The following is a 6,000-nucleotide window of genomic DNA, read 5'->3' as shown; positions in this document are numbered from 1 at the left end:
ACAGTTCCCTGGCTTTTATAGCAGGGCCACCCAAATGGATGTCATAGCAACACATATTTTTACTTCCATAACCTAGTCACCAATTCTGTACACACACAGCTAAGGACTCCACTCCCCAAGTCTCTTTTGCCCACTTGGTAATTTGAAGAGAAGGAACAATGTAAATAAAGGTTTGTGAAAAATTCAGTTCTGACAAGAATAATCTGTGAACAGTAAAAATATGACGAAGAATTGGGGTATTTTTTATAGAAAGGTACCTAAAGTTTTTCCTCTTAAAAAGACAGGCTATTTCAAGGAAAACAATCTTTCTCCTTCTTCACTGGGAATAGGAAAAGACATAATCTGTTTGGGTTTTATATGAGGCATTAAAAAGCACTAACGGAGAGGCTGGTAAAATTTGCAGTAATCATTGAATAAACACACTGCTGTCAAATCCCTGAAAGTACCAGATTGTCCTTACTTCACCCTCTTCAGAAAACACAATGATGAGGTGTGGCTCTTGACAGATGTAGTAAACCCCTTTTATTCTGCATATTTCCAGAGAAGTATAATCTTGAAAAAGAGCCAAGTTGAAGAGAAGGCATAGACTGTCCTTAAAAGCCCCACAATTGTATCATTCTTAGTTGTTGGGAAAATCTTCCCAATTGTGTTTGTTTTCCAATGTAAACAAAGGCCAGAATGAATTTTAATCTTTGAAAGTATTAAATAGATTGTATTTAATATTAAATAGATTGGGTTTATAACTCATTATCATAGTCCAAATAAATGTTAACAAAAATGTAACAAAATTTCGGAAGCTTTGAATCTCAATTCCACCTCTAAATTATTCATATTATGCCAAAGCCACTTTATTATTGTTGTTTTAAGGTTTTCATCTGTAAAGCACTGGATTTTCCAAGGTACATTTCTGCCCACAGTCTGTGAGACAATGACTCTTTTCTGCTATTTAGTAGGTAGCATAACATAGTGGTTAAACACACAGACTTTATAACTGAACTGCATAAGTTCAATTCTTCATTCTACATATATATAGTTTGTATCCATAAGTTTTCAGAGGAATTGAACATAATGTTTATTTTGCTATTCAGTTCAGGATTGCTTTCTGTTCCATTTGGTAGATAAATCATCTGAAAAAATTTTCAGATATTTTGACAGCTCATGAGAAGCTCTTAGTACTAAAATACATTCTATCACTTTTCATAGAAAGAATAATTACAATAAAGTACTGCATTCTCACTCATTTCCTATAAAAAAGATGCAGAGATACCATAAAATATTTATAAGATGCCATAAAATTTTTATGAAGAACTCAAGTTACAAGAACAAAGATATCAAAGATAATTATTCGTCTCATATTAATTTTTTTTCTGTTAAATGCAGTTTGGAAAGAAAGATATTTGTATCTTCTTATCTTCAAACCTGTTTGTGAAGATATTGAAACTCCCTCAATGCCACCAAAAGATTCCCTGTAGAATGAAGTAAATCTTTTAAGCATTATAGGCTAATTAACAAACCATGTATAACACACTCTTTTATAACTATTCCTTTTATGGCTCGTTTCTTCTGGGAACAAAAAAATTATAGGTTAATTGTGAAAAAAAAAAAAGAAAATGTAGAAGAAAAGCAAAAAAAAAAAAAATTCCTGCAATCTTATTAATTACTGATAGAGGTACATTTTGGGGTTTTTATCTCACAGCTTTAACCTATGTATGTAGCTATATTTCTATATATCTATATACATAATTTATACAAAAATTTATATACAATAAAATTATGGTACCACAATACATAATTTTTCAAAATTAGTTTTCATTGAATAATATATCATTTATATTTTTTTATGTCATTAATTTGAAAAAAAATGAATTTTCTCCATGGCTTCATCATTTTTCTTATACCTCCTCCCCCCACTCTGGTTCAAGCTGTTGTTTCTTAGTCTAGTGTAGGACACAGTTCCCTGGCCAATGCTGGTATTATGAGCTTAGTGCTCCCCGGGCTGAGGCAGTTGGTCTCACAGCAGCTCAGTAGCCGGTGACAGCACACAGTGGCCGGCGCCAGCTCACGCCAACCTCCAGGCAGCTCACCGCAGCCCCACTCCAGGGAGATCTGTTGTTCACAATCTTAGCTGTAGAGGGCGCAGCTCATTGGCCCACGTGGGAATCGAACTGGCGCCATCGGCGTTAAGAACACGGAGCTCCAACCACCTGAACCACTGAGCTGGCCATCATTCTTTCATAAAAATCTATTATTATGAAGTCTGAGAATTAAAGCTAATTTATCCAAATATGTGGATGCTCTTAAGGAATTATTATTATTATTTTTTTTACAAATCTTCAATGGGGCCCATAGGAAAACTGTACTGATTTACACTATGAATTTTAAAACAACAACTCATTTCTTACACTTTACAATACCAAAAGAAATTAAAGTATGCACAGATATATACACACATTCACAAAACCATATTTATCTGTATCTATATTTCTGATTATACTTGGTAAGAAATATGCTTGATTTATATGTATTTGGCCAAAATGTAAAACTACAGAGAGGTATAAAAATTTGATTTATGTATGAAAATCCATTATTTTACCTAAATAGGAAGACTTGATCGAGTAAAGGTGTTAATTTTCCCAAATTAATGTATAAATGATATGTAATATCAAAGAAAATTATATTGGGAGATAGTTTGACTAGTAAATTCTAATTCATCTGGAAAAGCAAGTAGATTTTTAAAAATTTTTCAAGAAGAATAAAACAAGGAGATATTCTATGTCAAGTTTTGCATTATATCATAAAGTTAGCTGTAACAATTGAAACTATATGTCATCAAGGTTTACTATGGGTATGAATTCACAAATATTTACTTCTCCACATAGGGAGAAAGTTGCAATTGATTAAGAGCACAGACTTCAGAAAGAGAGAGGTGGGTTCAAATGTGACTTTACCCCTCAGCCTTTTTTGCTCAGTAATGTAAATTCTCTAAGCCTTGATTTCCTCATTTGTGAAGTTAATAATAGTCATTTTCAAAGTTGTTGCAAGAATCAAATGAGAGGATGAATGTCAAGCCCTTAGTGCTGTACTGTACTTGACAGACAGAATGGGCTCGTCAAATAGTAACTTTAACTATGTTAGTTATTTTATTGTTCATAGTAAAGCAGCTAAGCTCTTTTGTTAGAGAATGGTGTTTTGGATGAGCAAAGTTGAGATACGTGTCATATTGCCAATTTGTAACAACAGCAATTTAACTTTAGACATAGAACAACTTTTACAATTAGCTCAAGCCATCTGCAAGTTGGCACAAAGACCAGAAAATAATGACTTTTGGGGAGTAAATGAGACACATCACCTGGAAGGAAAAAACCTATAGGTATAACATTTGTAAAAGAAACATTTAGACATTTTCATGAATATTATGGAATATTTCACAATGAAACACTTCAGACTACATTTTTAACAAACAAAAACATTTTCTTTTCTAACCACAATATCATTTTGACATCAGACAAAATTAATACTATTCTCTCAACACCATCAAATAACCAGCCTATATTTAAATTTCTCCAGTTATTCCCAAATTATCTTCTATAGTACTGCATTGCATTTATTTGTTGTATTTACCAAGACTCTTTTAATCCAGAACAGTCTTATTTCTTTCCCCTTCCCATATTTAGTTTTGTTATCTCAATTGTTTTTGCTTTTTTCCCCCCTACTGGCTATGACTTGGATAGCTTGGGCCAATTGTTCAATTGTCTTACGTAATGTTCCACATTCTAGATTTGTCTAATTGCTTTTGTTTGATTTGCTCCTATTCTCTATATTTTTCTATTCCCAGTGGAAATTAATCTAAAGTCTTGATTAAGCATTTTTAGAAAGAATGCTTCATAGATGATGCTATGAACTTCATATTGCATTACTCCAGGAAGAACAGAATATCTGTCTCACTATTACCAAGGCACAGTGTGATCCTTGGGTTAAGGTGGTGATAACCATCAAATCTATCCATGTAAGGTTATGTGTTCCCTTACATCTAGCAGGTAATTAATAAAATGATACTTTGCTCCTTGCAAATATCCAGGTCCCCATCTATTTTTTAGCTATGGTTTTTCCCATCCTTTGATGATCTTTGCCAGAACTAATTATATTGTTAGAGTTTTAATGATGATTTGTTAAGTCTATCATTTGTTCTATATTATTTAACTGGTAAATTTCAACACAAATACAAAAAAAGGAAAATATAACAAAATGGTTTGAAATGCATTATATAAAAAGAAACAGACAGGGAATTAAAAATTTTCCAAGTTTCAGTTTGCTCTGCAAAAGACAGTTTGAAGAGAACAAGAATTCAAGCCACAGACTGGAAAAAAAAATATTTACAAAGACACATCTCGTAAAGCACTGTTTATTAGTCCAAAATATACAAAATATACAAAATATACAAAAACTCTTAAAACTCAACAATAAGAAAATAATCAAACTGATTTTAAAAGTGGGCCTGAACAGACACCTCACCAAAGAAGATATATGGATATGGCAAATAAGCCTATGAAATGATGCTCTACATCACGTCATCAAGGAGACGCAAATTAAAACAACACTGAGATGCCACTACATACCTATTAAAATAGCCAAAATCCAGAACACTGACAACACCAAATGCTGACAAGGATGTAGAACAAGAGGAACTCTCATTCATTGCTGGTGGGAATACAAGCTGGTACAGCCACTGTGGAAGACAGTTTGGTGGCCTCCTGAAAAACTAAACATACTCTTACCACGTGATCCAGCAATTGCATTCCTTAAGAATACCCAAAGGAGTTAAAAACTTATACCCACACAAAAACCTGCACACAGAAGTTTATAGCAGATTAATTCATAATCGCCCAAACTGGGAATAACCAATATGTCATTTATAGGTGAATGGGTAAATAAACTGTGGTTTATCCAGACGATGGAATATTATTCAGCACTAAAAAGAAATGAGCTATCAAGCAATGAAAATACATGGAGAAACTTTAAATGCATAATACTAAATGAAAGAAGCCAATCTAAAAAGTCTGCATACCGTGTGATTCTAACATTATATTCTGGGAAAGGCACAATTATGAAGACAGTAAAAAGACCATTGGTTGCCGGGTGTTGAGGGGAGAGGGATAAATGGTGGAAACCAGAGGAGTTTTAGGGCAGTGAAAATACTCTGTATGATACTATAATGGGTACATGTCATTATATATTTGTCCAAACCCATAAAACAGACAATATCAAGAGTGAATCATAATGTAAACTGTGGACTTTTGATGGTTATGATGTATCAATGCAGGTTCATCAATTGTAACAAACATACCACTCTGGTGGAAGTTCTTGACAATGGAAGAGGTTATACATGTGTAGTGGAAGAAGGTATATGGGAATTCTCTGTACCTTCCTCTCAATTTTGCTGTGAACGTTAAACTGCTCTAAAAAAAAAGAAGTCTTAATTAAAGAGAGAGTGAGAAAGAGTTCTGGAGATGAATGGTAGTGATAGCTGCACAATAATTTGAATGTATTTAATACCATTAACTATACACTGAAAAATTATTAAGATGGTAAGTTTTATGTTAGATGTATTTTGCCACTATTTTTTTAATTGAAGAAAAAAAATCAATCATATTTCTATATTCTAGTAATGAATAATTGGAAGCCGAAATTTTAAAAAATCAATGCAATTTATATCTAACAAAATATGTACAAGAAGGTACTGAAAACTGTAAGACATTGATGAAGGAAATCATAAAAGACCTAAGTAGAGGCATACCAAGCTTATTGATTGGAAGATTCAACTTAGTAAGATGTCAATTCTCACTAAATGGACCCATAGATTTAATGCAATGCCAATCAAAATCCTAGCAGAATTTCTTGTAGATGTAGAAAAGCTAACTCTAAAATTCATACAGAAGGACAAAGGAGCTAAAGTAACTAAAACAGCTTTGAATATGAAGGATAAAGTTGGAAGATTTTAAG

This window comes from Rhinolophus ferrumequinum, chromosome 2 (assembly GCF_004115265.2).
Source record: "Rhinolophus ferrumequinum isolate MPI-CBG mRhiFer1 chromosome 2, mRhiFer1_v1.p, whole genome shotgun sequence".
Classification (NCBI taxonomy): Eukaryota; Metazoa; Chordata; class Mammalia; order Chiroptera; family Rhinolophidae; genus Rhinolophus; species Rhinolophus ferrumequinum.
Note: the sequence above shows the minus strand (reverse complement) of the source record.